The following is an 18,558-nucleotide window of genomic DNA, read 5'->3' as shown; positions in this document are numbered from 1 at the left end:
GGCCAATTTTATTTTAATTTACCTTGATATTTTCTCTTGCACTCATGCAATCTCAGTTTTATTTTATTTTATTTTTTATTTTTTGCAACTGAAAAAAAAAAAGGGGGGGGGGGCGAGACAGTAACAGCCTGGTAGTTTTAATTTAATATTTGTCTGCATGTGGAGATTTGATTCTGATCTTTAACATAATTTTATTCTTCAAATATTAAACTATTTCTGGGTATGTCTTCTCAGCACTTAACAGTCAAATGCCTAGAGCAACATACAGTTCTGTCATCTGTAGAAAGGATTCCGTCAGAGACGGTCAGGTCACTGAGGTAGTAAGGAATAATGCAGCTATTGTCTTACATTCTTTGTTTATAAGTAAAGATTTAGGTTGGTTTATTTATCTCGAACTTGTTTTAAACTGGGCATGCTCCACTGAGTGGATATGTGAAAAAACAAGCAATTAAGCCCCCTTTTTGGAACAGAATGAATATTTTCAGATTCACTTCAAGGCACTAGTTTATCTGGATGGCAAGTTTCAACAGATCTCAGTGAAGGTGAAAGTAAACTAGCTTTCACTAGGAACAATACATTTGGATACCACATGAAACATGTCAGTGTTCAGGCTGTCTCCAGTTCTTGTCTGGGAATATTAGAGGAGCATTGCTTTCTGGGGGTGTGCTATTTGAGAAAGAAAGAAATTTAATACTAAATGCAGGCGGGGTCAGAGTGATGTAACAGGAAGCTCTGATGTTTCCCTTCTGCTGCTGATCACTTACAATCTGACAACCCTTCCAATTCTCCTCAGAGCAACCCCTCTCTCCACAGAAGACCAGAAGTAACCTCTTACATTCGGATCATCAGGCTCTGATAAACTGGATTTATACCCAGCTTGCAGGATCAGACTGTAGGTCTTTTATCATTCTCCACCTTGCTGCGGGGAGGGGGAGAATCACACTGTTTCATAAATTGAAAGGCAAAAATCAAATTGAGATCCAAGAATTTATTTGAATTTTTTTTCAAAGGAACTGTGTTTGGTGAGTACATATTAAAACAGATTTACTGTATTATATAAGAGTGACATCCTTGTGGCATCTGAATGTACTTATCAAAATGGATATTAATATTATAAGGAGGAACTGCTTGTTTTTTAACCTGAGCATATTGGTAATCTGCAGAGGTAGAGCTATAAGAAAAAAAGTCTTTGTTTATGTTTTTTATTGAACAAATGCTGAGCTGATTTTATAACTGATATTATTGTTAAAATATTTAACAAATTTATCAAAAGTTGGATTGATAAAAAGAATGATACAAACAAGACACCCAAGTCAGCACTTAAAGGATTTTTTCACAAACCCTAATATTAGCTGATCAGGTTTCAGAATTTGCATCTGGAGAGGATTAGGGCTTTACTGGTTGGGAAATAGTCCTTAAAACTAATTCAGGACAACTGGGGTTCTTGCAAGAGAGGAAGAATTAAGTGATAAAAGCAGAGCAGTTTTCTTTACTGGATTTTCATTGTTATTGTACAGGAGAAAGAGATTACATCTGAGTTAGACCAGAATGACTCCTTGCTGCTTTATAACAGAATTTAAAAGGGTTTTGTCATTTTTAAGGAAAAAATAACTTTGTGTTTGTCAGTTTTTGGTGAGGGTATTTTTCACCCTTCTTTTTTTCAAGGTTTCTTTTCCCTGTGTGGCAGAGGGAGGGGTGGGATGTTATTTGTGGGGGTGGGTTAAATTTTGGTTTGGGGGTGGGGGGGGTTTGGTGGTTTAGTTTTTTCTTTGGTGTTGATCAGTTTAAAAAAATGTTTCCTCCTTTCCCCCACTTATTAAACCGTTGCAATGTGGAAAATTGGAAATGTATGATTGGAGTGGGTGCATTTTTGTATAAAGGGTTAAGCTGACACTAAAGTTCGGTATCTATCTTATTTGCCCTAGAGAGGATTAAACTTTCTAATTTAGAAGTAGTATTTCCTGTCTGTATCCATGAAGCCACATTCCTATGATCAGTTACCTTTGTTAGTCAATTGCTGCATGTGTGTATAAGTATGATGGCGGGGGGGGCGCTGGTATCATGGATCATTAGACTCAAAACCCCCGTGTAAATGTATGCTAGTACTGGAAATCTATGTTGAGAAATAATAGCAGTGACAGTGTACATAGGAGAGACAAATGAGACATTGTCCTGCAATAATTCAGTTAGCCCCTACTCACATTTTGAGGGTAAATCATAGAAGCGTCTATGTTGTTTCTATCTTACCTTAATAAATTCACATTTAATACCTGGGGCCAGGCTCAATCTGCTGCAAATGAGAGTAATCTTCATATATCATGGAACCTAGTCACTCATTTGCAACTGTGGGGGATTTAACAATTAAGTATGATGCTTTATAAATGGCTCAGTTATGCTCTCAGCTACACTGCCTCTAAATCTAGAGTAATTCCATTGAAATCAAAGGAGTTACACTAATCTAGATCAGCATGACTGATAGTCGGCTTTATTGGCTGCATCTTTTCTTTAAAGCTGTGGTTTTCAACCTTTTTTTTATTTGCAGACCCCTAGAAAACTTCGACTGGAGGTACAGAGCTCTTTGGAAATCTATTGTCTACTTATATAGTTGAATTCTGTTCAGTTCGTTTTTAGTTTGTCTTTCGCAGACCCCTTAGACGTAGTCTGCAGACCCCTGTGGAAAACCACTGCTTTAAAGAACACACAGAGATCGGCAGCATGAGGGAGGATGTGTTCAGCTGTATGTTGTGTATTACTTCACATATATTTTGCACGTGTGATTAATGTAGTAGTTCAGACATGGTAATACTATCTATTGTAGGCACCATGTTTTAGCCAGTTACTGTATTTAATTGTATGATTCTGCTTCTACTGAGGTCAAACTGTCAGTGATCCCAGGATCAGTCCCAAACTCGCAATAGGTGTGGGGCAAAAGGCATTTAGAGTTGATAAAATCAAACAATAAAAAAATACAGAAATCAGTGCTAATGTTGTTTTAATTAACTGGATGCTAGAAATAATTGGATACAACAACTGTTTCCGCTAAATGGTTTAGGCTCCAATCTTTCACAAGCTTAACTTTGCTCAAGTGAGTAGTACCAGAGATTTCAATTGGACTACTCAAACGTGCAACATTAAGCGTGTGTGTAAGTGTTTGCAGGAGCAAGGCCCTAATCAAAAATGATTAGCATATTTTATACGCGATAACCAGCCAGTGATGCTGAACAGTTTGGCTCAAATGATTTGATGTACAAAAGAAAGGTATTAAGTATACCTGACTACAAACCAGGGGTAGGACCAAATTCTGTGGTACTCAACATTCAGATTCTCCCAGGCTTATTCAAGCTCAGTGATATCGTGCTCTGTGATTCAACGCAAATACACTGAGCCTCAGCAGGCAAAACTCCCATTGACTTCCGTGGGAGTTCTGCTCAATTTTCAAAAATGCAAGATTTATCCCAACAAAACAACTTTTTTTTCTGATTTGGTACAACAGATAAAGTCCGGGCCCCACTGAAGTCCATGAGTGTTTTTCCACCGACTAGCATTTCACCTAAGGTGTGCATGTTATAGTTAGGTTTAGTTTTGTGCTGAGGAATTAACTGCATCACAGATGTCAGGATGTCTCCCCTTACACCTTTTTGTTTTTTTACTGACAGGCTGCTGATAGACATTTTTTAGTAATTTAAAAAAAAAATTATATTAATTATTCATTTTAAGTCTGAAAGTACTGAGTAAACTTATTTAATCAAAATTCAGTGGGGGTCAGATTCTGCCTGGTGAGCATTACCTTATTCTCTGAAGAGTTCCATTGATTTCAATAGGACTGCTCATAGAGTAAGTTACTACTCGACATGAGTAAAGGTGTCTGAATCCAGATAGCAGGAAATAAAGAATAAAACCGGCCTGTCCTGCCAATACTTGCTCAGTTTAGTTCTTGCAAATGTAAGTAGTTCCATCGACTGCCGTAGAACTACTCATGTGTGAGGCTTCTGTAGGACTGGACCCACAAAGCTTTCATAAATCACAAAGGAAAACTTATTTGAATACTTCAGTAACTTCCTCTAAGAAAATACTGAACCCAGTCTGTTTCCAATATTAAAATATATGCAGTGATATTAAAAATATATTTCTAGTAAGTGTTATAGTATATATTAAAGATGAGCAATTTCAATGAAAAGTTAGTTTCTACATTTCTGTAGGCTACTTGATTTAAGCTTTCTTTAAGAAGTTGTTCTCTTCTGTGCATTTGTTTATAGTTTTCTTGGTTTTACTGGTAAAATTCCTTCTATGCATACTGTTTAGCTGTCATTTATGAATGTATGCAGAATACTGGAATAAACTCACAGCCCAAATTCACCTCTGCTGTAAAAGCATGTACAATAACTTCTCGTTGGTGTTGCATCAACTTTAGATCAAAAAGTGTACTTGATTAAGAGGTATGCTTATTGAAAACACCTTCTCTAGGCTTAGTTTCTCAGTTAGGAGGGGAAATGTTTAAGACTTTAATGTATAACGTGCCAGAATTTTGGAATTTATTGTAGCATAGCATTGTGCTTAGGAACAAGTGAATAATTCTACAACCAGACTACACGTGATTTTTTGTCAAGAAAATAGCTTTCAAATGAGAAAACCCTGATAGGTTTCTGTTGTCCGCACCATGCTGTTTTTCATTCATGATTTGATTAATGTTTTCTGACATAATCAGAGAAATTCTGTTTTTAAAAGATGTCATGCAAATTGGATCTAATCCGGTTTGTCCATTCAATTCCTGTGTTCTTCAGAAAAAAAAATACGAGGCACAAGGATCAATATTTGGAATTGAATACAGTTCAGTGCCATTCTTGGTTTTTGTAAACCAGATAAAACATGGAGAATTTGTCCCATTAATGGTCAAACCCCTTTCTCTTTAAATTGTACTTATTTTGGTAGCATCAATTAAAATACTCTACAGTATCTTATTTTTAGTGAGATATCTTCAGTATAATATATATACATTACACAGAGAGAAGCAGAAATTAGACCATTCCTTATCTAATTTCTGTTTAGAGAACTCTAAACGCTCCAGAATTATAAATATGAATTAAATTAGTTTTCATTGAGTATCTTTGCTTTTGCAGCATTTTCTTTGTTCTATTCTTGAAACAGAGGCAGACTTGGAAGAGTTAACTTTTGCATTTTCAATCAAAGTCTTGTTTTCTCAGTTATTTCTCATGCATATCTGCCTTTGGTTCCTCTGGCTTGTTTATGGTGTTTACATTTTCCCAGCAAAGCTATTCTTTTTTCTGCCCTACCTCTGTGCAAACACTTTTAATCATTGTTACAGTATGTATTGTCCAGTAGGATTAGAGTGATTTATTTAGAGCAGCTTTTCCAGGATAAGATACAATTGAAATTCATTATTTCTAAAGTGAACTAAGTTTTTTTGAAAAATGGCTTGACTTAAACTAAGTGATGTGTTTACTGTACCTCAGATGATATAAATCAGCATATCTCTGTTCAATTCAAAGGAAATGTCCCATTTTACACCAGCTGAGGATCTGTTCCAAGAAGTTCAGATTGCTTGGAACATCGTTAAACCATACCTGACAAATAAACAACTAATGGAATGTTAGAAGATGTCAATTGATACATGGTTAGATCCTGCAGGTTTTACTCAAGCAAATTCCCCCTGAGTTCAAGGAGAATTTTGTCTGAGTAAGAACTGCAGAATATAGCTTGTATTAGCCAGGCTCAAACTGGAATACCAAGTACTATGAATTAAACACAGTGATGATTAAACTTTTTTCTAAAGAATATTCTATAGACATTTTTATTTTTAAAGCAATGATCTCTTTAGTGTTTAGTAAATTATATTTACTCTTAATAGTCTAATTGGTACCATAGTAATTAAAACCCTTCTTTCAACATTATCGAGAACTCTTTAATGCTAAGTCCATATTTGAAAACTGCAGGAACTGTAGTAGTACAGAATTACATAAAATGGAACTCGTTATATTCTTATTTGTCTCTTTTGTGTGTATAATGATGATGGCTGTTACAGAAAAACATTGCAGGTAATAACTGATTTGAGTGCATTAAGCTATTGGTTAATCAATATACTTTGGTGGGTGGAGGGGAGAACCTAACACCAATTAAAATATTGTGCTGGGATCTCCTTTGCAGTTAGATTTGTATCAATATTCATTTGTTTTGAGATTTTTAAAAATATTTATTCCCATCTGTTTCTGATGACAGCAAAAATGTAATTTGTTTCCAACATCTTACGTCCAATAATTCTCTTTTGATGTATTTCAATGACTATCTTAACAGAGTGAGCCCCTTACCCTGCTTCGCCATGAATGGGATTGTGTATTTCAGTGGATACCTGCTATACACAGAAAAGGAAATTGTTGTACAGTCTTATTTTACTATACAAACATACCTTTTCAGGGATGATCGTGCAGCCTTCTGTATAATGGGGACATCCACCCTTCAGTTCATTGAATCCAGCAGGTGTCACTGTGGAGTCTAAAAGTGAGAAATATTTTAGAAACTAGTATAAATCTGAGATTTGGGGGCAGAATGTACAATTGAAAAATGTTCCCTTTCTCAGGCATTTTCCAAGATGATTTCTCAAGCATGCCATTTTGCATCTTAGGATATTTTGTTTTGCTATATACCATTTTACCAGTGTTCGGTACCCCTTCAGAATTTTGAAATCATGATAAAATACAACTGTAGATCTGCATCTGGTACAGGATGAGAAATTTCAACCCCAAAGCTCAGTTTTGAGTCAGGGAAGGTATTGGAACCAGCTTTATTTCTAATATTACTAATAGCTTCTGTGAGAGTATACTATCTGGACTCATTTTACAGTAAGTTCCAGAAGTCTTCCTTGCAAACCCAAATTCTCATTTTAGTCAGTGGGAAGTTTGGTCACACAAGTGACACATTTGCAGTTACTCTGAGCCCAGGAAGATGCTTTGCAGTAGGTTATCATAAACATGTGTTTACTGAGACAATCCATATATTGTTTTCTATTTCATTCTTGCCCAAAGTAACATAATAGCTTGTATAGATATGGCTCTTTCATTGTAAAAATATTTTGAGTAGAGGAACTTTTACACATTCTACCAATTCATTAGAACAAGAAGTCAACTCCATACTTTTGCAAGCAAAAGAGTCATGTCAGTGTGCTGCTGAGATAGTTTGAGGGCTGTGTCTGACGTGGTCATTATGTTCTGGTGGGTTTTAAGTTGGATGTATAGATTCATATTGCAATGGACAGAAGTACAGTTGTTCTCAATAAGTGCATTGCCAGAAATAATTCCTTTATGTCTACTTCTCCTATACTGTATAGGTATATTTTCCAGAGCATTTCAATTCCCCCCTCATTTAAATGATGAAGTTTCACTTTGTGGCTGTTTGTTTCCTTTATGGAGGAGGCTACAGATATTGTTGTTTATAGTCCATGAACTTAGATGGAGAAGTTATGCCCATATGACTGTATAGGGGGTACACACTGAATGGAATACCTTACTAGCTTTCTCTGGAAACCTGCTCAGCAAATTCTGTGATGCCCTGGTCTACCTATAAGTGAGACCAGAGCACACATGATATAAATAAATGGAAAGACTGATGAATCTCAAGACTATGCTGGTAGTTGAAAAGTTCTAAGAACAATTGGCAATACAAGTCTGTAGCTTCACTGCAAAGTTGCTGTGTCATACACAGGCCCCCTGGCAAAGAGACCGCTGTTCTTTGTGAACAATTCTCAACTCAGACCTGACAAATTCACTACACCAAACACATGCCTGGCAGAGTATTGATCCATAAAGAGTAGCATGTAAGGCATCTACAGAGAGTTCATAACTTGTCAAGATTCATAATCATTGTGAGATTTCTGTATGGGTAATATTTAAGGAATAATATAACTATCCTGAAAATATGCTTTATGAAAATAAGTTAATGACCAGGGGCTAATATGTCTTGGTGATGCTCCATCCCAGAAGGAAGGAATTGTCGCTCCACCCAGCTTCGCTGGTGGTATAATGCAATGCATATTTGCCTAGCCTTCCTTCATCCCAAGACTTTCAATGGAAAACTATCAGACATAACTGCAAACAAGGAACATTACAACTGCCAGGGAATCACCCTACCTTTGAATAAAGACAAAAGGTTGTTTCAGTACAGGCACTCTATATCCTTTTAGTGCGGAGACATCCTGAGGAGAAGGGATGTTCCTGTGAAAAACGTATCCTGATTTCTGCGAAGCCAGCCAGCTGTGGAACAGACTGAACTTTGGAGGGAAAACCTACTTTTTTAAATAGGAAAGGTAACGGTTAACAAGTTAAGGCCCAGGGGAGTGTTTTATGATGCTAGTTTACATTGTAACCATTTCCAGCAGAATTGCCACCTTTTCTGAAATACTCTGTTTCTTTTTCTATTGTGAGTGCTGTGTGTTATACAGAAGTGGTGGTTTAAAGTAAAACTAGTAAACTGGGGTATCCTGCTCCTTTGGGGGCAGGGGAGCTGGGCTTTCTGTGAGTAACCAGCATCAGGGGCTGGATATCACAGGGCGATGCTTCAAAGAGATTCAGGACCTGGGGTGCATCTATTGTTCCCCTGCAGGGTAAAGAGCAGGCTGGCCTAGCCTGAAAGAGAGTGCTTGAGTGGCTGCTGAATGCATCCAATGAAGTGGGCTGTAGCTCAGGAAAGCTTATGCGCAAATAAATTTGTTAGTCTCTAAGGTGCCACAAGTACTCCTTTTCTTTTAATGGGCTGGTGGTGTTAGCCACCATCGCATGGCCCCTCTCACTCGAAGTAGGGGCTGACAAGGAGACTCACAACCCTGGGTACCCCCAGAACCATCACAGGCTGTTAAATATCATTCATCTTACACAGGTACAGAAATTGTAACCTCGTTAAACAGTCCTGTTTCCTTTCTCTCCCTACTCTTTTTCCTCTTTAAGCCCCCGTCCTGTTCCGTTTTTATTCTGTTCCATTTCCTTTCCTGTGATGATGTCCAGTGAGTCATTTTGCCAGGCACTAACAGGACAGCTTGACAACACTGCCAAAAGCTTATCCTATATTGGCTCATGTATATGAAACTAACCTCTGCTGTATCCTTCCTTTAAATAAAAGATAAGTGTCTGCTCTTAGCACACATCTAGCTGTTGGGGAGAGGAAACACTTTCTGCAAATAACTGTACAATGAAAAGGAGAAATTCCCAGTTGTTGCATCCTTCTTGAAAAGCCGTTCTTGAGAAGAACAGACTTATCCATTGTAACTGGACTAGGGTTGCCAACTTTCTAATTGCACAAAACCAAACACCCCTTCCTGGCCTCTTCTCTGAGGCCCCGCCCACCCCACTCGCTCCATCCCCCCTACCTCCATCGCTCTCTGTCCCCCACCCTCGCTCACTTTCAACGAGCTGAGGCAGGGGGTTGGGGTGCGGGACTGCTTCAGCTGGGGGTGTGGGCTCTGGGGTGGGGCCGGGGATGAGGGGTTTGGGGTGTAGGGGGGGGCTCAGGGCTGGGGCAGGGCGTTGGGCTTCGGAAGGAGTTCGGGTGCGAGAGGGGATATGGGGTCTTGGTGGCACTTACTATGGCTCCCAGGAAGTGGCCGCCAGGTACATGGGCAGCCAGGAAGGCTCTGTGCATTGCCCTCATGCCCGCAGGCACCACCCCCACAGCTCCCATTGGCTGCAGTTCCTGACCAATGGAAGCTGCGGAGGTGGTGTTTGCAGTGGGGGCAGCGCATGGAGCTTCCCTGATCGCACCTGCACCTCGGGGCCGCAGGGACATGCCAGTTGCTTCCGGTAGCTGTGTAGGTAGGGAGCCTGCCTTAGCCCCACTGTACTGCCAACTGGACTTTTAACAGCCCAGTCAGCAATGTAAAAAACCGGGTGTTCCAGTCGAAAACTGGATGCCTGGCAACCCTAAACTGGACACGTTTGGTAAACGAGATTTTTTAACTCATGGGGAAGCTGTTAGTGTTTTATTAAAGGTTGAATGCTTAAAACAAATCATTTCAGGAGATATCAAAGCTAAGGTTCCTCTTTCAATGTTATTTTGGTATGTTCCACTTGGCTATTTCCTATTTCTCTCTTTCTTGTTAAATGTGGTCCTTATTGCACCATATTACTCTTTACTGACCTAGTTCAGCACTGCATTTAAGCACATGCTTAAGGCCAGTGATGAGCTGCCAAAATCTTAACAACGGGTTCCCTCCTCACCCCCCAGGGGGTCGTTGCCCACCCTCGCCCCCCGGGACTCCTGCCCCATCCAACCCCCTGCATTCCTTGATGACCCCCCAGGACCCCTGTCCCATCCACCCACCTCCCATGTCCCCTAACTGCCCCCAGACCCGGGCAGGAGGGTCTCGTGGGCCACCGTACTGGGTGCCCACCCCACCCTTAAGAGCCAGAGGGACCTGCCGGGGGGCGAGGTGGGGAGTCCCGGCGGTGCTTACCTGGGCAGCTCCCAGGAAGCATCCGGCAGGTCCCTCTGGCTCCTAGGGTTGGGGGAGCATAGCTAGGTGGGGAGCAGGGGGAGCAGCCACTCCCCCACTGATCACATCAAAAGTGGTGCCTTAGGCACCGACTCCCTGGGTGCTCTAGGGCTGGAGCACCCACGGGGAAAATCTGGTGGGTGCAGAGCACCCACCAGCAGCTCCCCACCCCGCGCCCAGCCCCAGATCACCTCACCTCCACCCCGCCTCCTCCGCTGAACGCGCTGCCCCGCTCTGCTTCTCCGCCCCCTCCCCCGGCTTCCCGTGAATCAGCTGTTCGGTGGGAAGCCTGGGAGGGCTGAGAAGCAGGAGGCGGCTTCGCGCTCAGGCCAAGGGTGGCGGAGGTGAGCTGGGGTGGGGAGCAGTTCCCCTGCGTGCCCCCCCCCACCGGGTTACCTGCTGCGGGGTGGGCAGCCCTCCTTGCGCCCCCCGCCCCAGCTTACCTCTGCCTCCCTGGGCATGAGCAAGAAGCTGCCGCCTGCTTCTCAGCCCGCCCCAGCTTCCCGTGCGAACAGCTGATTTGCGGGAAGCCGGGGCGGGGGAGAAGCAGAGCGGGCCGGTGCGTTCAGGGGAGGAGGCAGAGCGGAGGTGAGCTGGGGCGGGGAACTGCCAGTGGGTGCTCTGCACCCACCAAATTTTCCCCTTGGGTGCTCCAGGGCTGGAGCGCCCATGGAGTCGGTGCCTAAGGCGCCACTTTTGGCCAGTTAAATTTAGAAGCCCTTTTAGAACCAGTTGTCCCTCGTGGAACAACCGGTTCTAAAAGGGCTTCTAAATTTAACAACCGGTTCTAGTGAACCGGTGTGAACCGGCTCCAGCTCACCAATGCTTAAGGCCCATTGATGTCAATCAGAAAAAACGTATGCTTAATGTAGTTTGAGTGCTCTGATTCTCCCCAGTTGTTGCAGAACTCATGCTAATCCATCAGTTACTAATGAAGATCTGAAAGGTTCTGTTTCTTTTATCATAATGAGCATGTTACCCAGTCTACTAAGTCATAACAGCCTGATTAATATTGACATTAAAATTAGATGTCAGTGCAAAAAATAGAAATGCTGCAGAACTGACTTAGATCATCCCTATTCTATTTTTTTTAAAGAAATAAAACTGCCTATAGAAATAGCAAGAAAACTATTGGGGTTGGAAAGCCAAACAAGTAAGCCCTGGGAACAGCCTCTCCTTTTATTTATTCATGCTGTCTTATTGCCTTTCGGGGTCCAAGGATTCCCTTAGGACTCTGTCAGTTATTTTCTCCCATTGCAGCAACTTAATTTCTGGCCGAAAGAAGTGTCTAGGGCTGTCTTCAAACCTCATCCGTGTCATTCCTGTATTGGCTAGAGAGGCCACGGCAGCATGTTATGAGAGTTCTTTCCCTCCCGCAGATGCTGAATGCTAGATTCTAGCTAGATCAGGGAGCCAACCTGAATCTCTCACTTTGTAGAACTAGCCCCCGGGCCAGCTGCCTTACCCTCTATTTTTCTTAAATTATTTCCCAGACACTATAAATATACACAAGAAGAGCTCAATGAGAGCTATTTGTGCACATTCAAGGGCAGAATTTGGCCTATAGAGTTCAGCTGGGCACATTTTATTTAGCGATATGGAGATAACACCAATCTGCTGGCATGCTAAGCTTTTCCAGGAGTCACATTACAACACAGTGAAGGACTTGGCAGTACTTCAGGATCAGTCTGATCGAGAGCAAAATGACTGTAGTCTCCATGGTTGGCAGGTGCTCCAGTGTGTGGGGGGTACTGGACATTTTGAAAGAGTACCAGCAATACAACTGAATTTATACTGGTCCTGTGGAGTCAGCACCCAGAGGTTCTAGATTCAGGAAAGATTTTAGGCCCCATTTCCAATTAATGTTCTCAGCCTACTGGGAGAAAAATTATCATCCCAGGAAGATGATGCAGTGTGATAGGCAGCTGCTAGAGTGTGAGTCCTCTTTCATAACCTTACCTCCTCAGGACAGAATGCCATATTGATAGCCACCATCACCACCCCTCCCTAACTCATGTGTTTTTCAAAAATCCTCAGTCAGGGCCCCAAAATCATGAGATTATCCTAAAAATCATGAATTTTTAAAATATTTTTTTCCTAAACTTAACCTAGATTTGAGCCTTTAGGGTTCATCTGTTCAACTTTTCTCCCAAACTATATGGGCTATAAACATTCTGTGTGTGTATGTGTATATGAAAGCTCAGAGTCTCACAAGTAGGTGTCTACAGAAGTTGGGGCTTTAATAAAAACATTGAATATGTGAGACCATCATGAGACAATAAAATCATGAGATCGGCAGCACCAAATCTGATAAAAGTATTGAAAATGGGGAAGATTAAAGCAAATGAGGGAAATAACGACTACTGCAGTGATGGGGGCGCGTATGGATCGTAGGCTCAAAATATGGTCTTCATAGAAGAGTAGAAAGTTCCTTCTGGACAAAATAATTGAATGGAAGGTCTCTGGCCACCATAGGTTTAAATCCTTGAAGGATCCCTCTGCTCTGCTCATATATTTAGGACCATCTGTCAAGGTGAACCTAGTACTCCACAACCCTTCATAAGCTGCTGCCACTTGTTTACATGCACACATGAATAAAATGATGCAGTTGTATATGGCATGCGCTCACAGTGGTTTTGTTATATTTCTCATGTACGTTGTACAATATTTTAATCCAGCAACAAAACAATTGGAATGAGTTCTGGAGTTTAGCAAATGGTTAATTAGAACACCATGGGATCCTGTGTTCCTGTTGACTCAAAGTGTGTCCAAACAGAGAGAAGATGTGTGAACTTCTATCTAGGCCATTACAAGATTTTAGCTGTCTGTTACAGAGACTTTTTTATTGAATTACATATAGATTCTAATATGTTAAGGCTGAAGCAAAAAGAACTTAGTGTTTATTCGGTATCTTTGTCTTCCTGGAGATAATAGAACCACATAATGTAGAGCTGGAAGAGACCTGTTAGCTGATCCATTTCATATCGATGCTAGTGAACAATTCTTCCCTATTTTACATTTATTAGTACAATCAGGCTAGTCTTAAACATGCCAAGTGATGAGGCTTCCATGATACCTCCTGGGTGTATAATACATTTAGTCGTCATTACATTTTTCTTGAGATTTAGTCTAGAGTTTTCCTTTTGGCCCTATTCTTTCTAGTCATATACTGCCTTTAAACGCAAAATAATTCCTCTCACTCCTTTTGGTGTTAACAAATATTTGAGAGATGTAATAATATCTGCCTTTAATCATCTTATAACTAAGTTAGGCATATTTATCTTTTCCCATCCCACCTAGCCCACACCAGTTTAGATGGTCCTTTCCATTTGTCAATATTTTTTGGTAATAAAGGTCGCAAAATTGAGCACAGTATTCATTGGGTGGTTGAACCAGTCTTATGCAAAGGGCAACTGGTGTTACCTCTGTCTTGTGACATGTCTGCATGTGCAGCCCAAAACTACATGGGGTCCTTTCCTGCCCTCTAGCTGCAATAAAAGTCTGCTGATTGGTTGTTCTCCTATAGGACTATGAGCTACTACAGGATAGCCAAGACAATGTTGTTTTCTTGTGCAATCTTACTATAAACCAACTATATTTCCTGTTTCCTTCAATTGCCAGTGGCCTATTATAACGCTGTAAGACTATTACTATAAATGTTCTTCTATGGGAAGTTCTAACTGAATGATAAAATACATTGTATTAAAAGATTCTGGAGAAAATTTCTGTTCAATATTTTTACTTGTATCATCACTGGTAGCTGTAAATATGTGCTAAGGTAATAAAGGGATGGGTAGGAAAACTTACAAACTGTAAATTAGTTCTAGTGTAATTAGTAAAATGAAAATAAGCAAGAATAGCTCATGCTGTTGACTTTGGAGTTCTGAACAGATGAGTACAAAAATAACTATTTCTTGAAATTTCACAAGAAAATAGTTTTTCTGTCTCTCTCTCAGGTTTACTCCCCTTTAATGTTTTAGTGTGGAAGGTATCTTTGGCCTTCTGGAGTTCAGCCATTTTCCAGGGCAATTGGGCCCACGTTTGCTAATAAAAATGCATACAACTTTGAAAAATGTATGCAGAAATGGGTCCTTTCTGAATTTGTAATAAAATGTCAAAAACTTGAAGGAGTAACATTTTATCATTCAGATTTCATGCTCCTCTACCTCTGATTTTAGTAATCAACTTCTTTCTTTCCTACTTAGGCTAAAGTCTTAATACCTTTGTAATGAACTTGACAAAAATTTGGTAACTTTCACTGTCTACCAACTTTGGCTATGTGGCCTGGTCCAGATTCAAGCTGATGGGTATTTAGAGGTTAAAGATGGGTATTTGTAGTGCAGATTGTCATTGAAACTTAAGGTTTTAATAAAGTGGCTCTTAAGCTCCCCTCTCCTTTCATGGCTGGAGGGTATCATCTGTACACCCATGGATCCTAGGGTCACCAGATGTCCCGATTTTATAGGGACAGTCCCAATTTTGGGGTCTTTTTCTTAATAGGCTCCTATTACCCCCCACCCCCTGTCCCAATTTTTCACACTTGCTGTCTGGTCAGCCTAATGGATCCAGGCTGGCGTGAGATCACAGAAAGAGGGACTGCCACCTTTGTAGCATGCTTCTCCCTTTTCCCTTGGGGACTCCACAGGATGTCAGCTCCACACAGTCTAGATCCTACATCACTGAAGTCTATGGGAGTTTTTCCACTGATGTCAAGGGGTGCAGGATCAGGTCTGGATCAGGTCAGGATCTGGATGGAAAGGCAGTGGGTGAGAATTGGGAGCTATCAGCTCACCAATACTACAGAGCCTGTAGAAATCATATGCTGCTTCTACCGTCTGAAATGTGGGCTCAGTGCATTGGGCAGCTTCCTTCTCCTTGAGAGATCCAAGGGACAGTCCTGGTTGGGGCAACATGACTCCTGCAAGAACCGTTTGACTATGGGCTAACGGGAAATGAAGGAGTCAGGCAATGTTGTGGAAGTGAGGGGGCCTCTGGTAGTTCTTGGTGTGGGAATTCCCAGGCTCTTCCACTATGGGGTGAATTTCAGGAATTACCATGTAGGTGAGAATTTGCAACTTGGTGACAACTGAAAGTGTTTCCCAGCATGCACAAATGCTTTATCTTCTTAAGTAATATGTGAAAATAAATGTGGTGGTCTCATTCTTGTCCCTAGAGGGCAATTTATCTATATAACAAAGACAACTTAATATGAAATTCTTGGTAGTCTTTGTGTAATAGATGGCAAGGACGGGAAAATTAAGAGTGTTGCATGTCAGAAGTGAGGTCAACAGAGCAGTGAGGAGAAGCTTATCTAACATTTACTTATCCTACTGGATGACTTGCTCAACCCACTGCTGCTATTCCATCACATGAAAGAACAAGGGAAAAATCCAGTGATTTTAAATTTATTCAACACACAATATCCAGATATGCAGATTCCGTTCTTGATGGGTCTTATACAGTAAGACAATTAAAATCTAAACTAGTGGCAAGTGCCCGTGGAAGAGTTTTGAGTTGATTTCATACACTGAAACCTTTTCCAAATTGTTAACTATGGTCAGGTTTGCCATGGGCCTCTTGTTGGAACTGGCAGTGCTGCCAATGTTTCCCCCACCCACTCCAAATCTCCCAAATCCACTGCATGCAACCTTTGAGCCTGATCTTGCACAACCCCTCCAGATGAAAGTAGAGTTTACTCAAACAAGTCATCCCATGTTCTTCAGTGCAACTCCTTGCATGAGTAAGCACTACACATGCAGAAGTAAGTTTGCAAAATCATCAACAATTCAGAGGAACCTGATGATGGAAAAAGGAGCTAGTGGTGACATGAGGAAGAAAGAAAGCCAATATTGAAGAATATACATGTATGGAATACAAAGTGTGTCCATTTGCCAGTGGTGTGTCCATTTCAAGTGATGAGTCATGTGGGTAATTTAGTTTTTATTTACTAAGCATGAAGTTACTTAGTATCTATTTAGTAAAGAATACAGAAATATAGCATGGTGAAGAAAGGAGTGTGAAAGTTGCTTAATTTTAAAAATAAAGCATCTAATTTATAGCCGTCAACATTTCTGTCATTGCATGCTTGTTATGTGTTCCTTCTAGAATATCCATGCCAATCTTTAAATGCATCTAGGCAGGCAATTATTTTCTGAACTTTAAAAACAATTCAAGGAGTATTTTGTAGAAAGCAGTTTTGCCCAAGGCCTTTCAGTGACTAAAAGAGCATTTGGAAAAATTAGGAACAAAATATGATCTAACACGGGGCTTCCTACAGCTACATGGGGATGTTTTGTTTTAAATTAACTAGGTTTCCTTAGAAAGCAACTAGCTGAAAGAGCTCACAGAATTTGCTTATGTAACTTATGCTGTTCATGGCTCAAATATTGCCAACAGAACAATTTATCCGCTGGCATAAACTGGTGGAGCTCGATAGGTTCAACTTAGATGTGCAAAATTTACAGCCACAGAGAATTAGACTTAAAATTTTAAGACTTCAAAGAAAGTTTGCAAGGATTTCTGGAACTGCCATTCTTCAATCCAATTCTAATTTTGGAGGCTAATTTCATGTTATCAACAGGAAGAGAAGTAGGACTATATATATAATCTGAAAATGATTAGTATGTTTACTAGCACAGCTAACTTACAAAATAGGGGGTATTTGATTTAAAGCACAGCCCTGTAGATATCAGTGTCCTAATAAATGAGCACAAATAGGCATAGGGTGGGATAAATTCAGCTTGTCACCGGCAGACAGTTGTTTCCTGACACTGGACAGTTGGTCAACAACTTCCAGTGTTGAAGGTGTCACAGGTCATAGGGATTCTAATGTGTGTTTGCGGCCCCTTCGTCTTAACAGGAAGGTCATGGAGTTATCAAGCAACTGCTGTGTGTTGGCTGAAGAGATTCGACTGCCTTTCCTGCCCAGTTGTCAGATGCACAGACAGGGAAGGGAAAACAATACAACTATAATGTATCTGCTGGTACCTAGACCTTATTTTCTCTTGGTGTTTTCGGCTAGAAACTATAGAACTCACGTTTTCACCTATTCTCATATCCTTTATGTCCCACTTGATTCTGTGGGCCAGATCCTTTGGTGGTGTAAATTGGCATGACTTCAATGGAGCATCCAATTTACACCTGCTGAGGATCTATTTCTGTGTTTCCCTCCAGACTATGGGACCTGGGTCACCATCTTTCCACAGCTGCTCATATCCCTAGTGGCTCTTTAGGAGCTGAATTCCCACTTCTCTGTAACTCTCAAGAAGAAATTGGTTCTGCGATGAACTTCAAGAATAGAACCTTCTGTTACATGTTCAGTACTGAGTGACAACAAATGAAAAATTGGAACTGTCTTCTTCAAAACAAAACATGTATTAGTCAAGCCTATTATGTTCATCATTTGGTAAAGGGGCCCCTTTGTCAATGTTTTGGTAAGTTATTGTGTTGTTTTCCGAAGCAGAAGGAAGGAATGCTGTGCAAAAAGGCTATTCTTTTGTTATTGTTCACCCTGAAAACTAGATTAATCTTTTTGTTTTGTTTTGTTTTTGCCTGCACCTTGTGTTAGGATCCAATCAGTGACAAAGAATGAGCTTGACTCTGTTGTTAGAAAACCATTTGGTAACAAGCCTAATGCAACTCTGCTGCTCCTGCCAAGTTTTCCTTTAAGAAAGCATTAATTAATGGATTTGAAGTAGAATTGGGTGAACTGGTTGGAACAAAGTCAGAACCCGCTCTCTCCTTCACCCAAAATTCAAACAGAATCTTTGCTGAGAACTGGAAAAAGTTCACTTACTCATCTTCCTTTTTAAATGCTTACATGCCTCTGCACTTCCTACTCTCAGACAGGGACTGGAAATCAAAGTACCAAAATACCATGGAAAAAGGGAGCTCTTGCATTATTTCTGGCATACTTATAACCTGGAAGTGTCTGAAAAATCTCTAAAAAGCCTGTTCTTGTGAGATTCCCTAATTTCTTGGAACAGCTTCTGAAAAACACAGATATTTATCCAAACTCAGAAGAATCTATGAAACATTTCAGTTTTCTCCTGACCTCTTTCCATATC

At 40.7% G+C, this 18,558-nt stretch overlaps 1 protein-coding gene across 2 annotated transcripts in view; it reads left to right on the top strand.

Moving 5' to 3' along the window:
* The first annotated feature begins 742 nt into the window (after nucleotides 1-742).
* CALCRL (calcitonin receptor like receptor) overlaps nucleotides 743-18,558 on the top strand; it is a 95,104-nt gene continuing 77,288 nt past the window's right edge. Inside the window, exon 1 of one of the 2 annotated variants that reach the window (XM_074967740.1) lies at nucleotides 743-1,022. The gene's annotated coding sequence lies outside the window, so the exon portion shown is untranslated. The remainder of the gene's footprint in view (nucleotides 1,023-18,558) is intronic. The other variant, XM_074967741.1, reaches the window with a different exon arrangement.

Source organism: Natator depressus, chromosome 11 (assembly GCF_965152275.1).
Source record: "Natator depressus isolate rNatDep1 chromosome 11, rNatDep2.hap1, whole genome shotgun sequence".
In the NCBI taxonomy this organism is placed as follows: domain Eukaryota; kingdom Metazoa; phylum Chordata; order Testudines; family Cheloniidae; genus Natator; species Natator depressus.
Note: the sequence above shows the minus strand (reverse complement) of the source record. Positions and strands in the feature narration are given on the sequence as shown.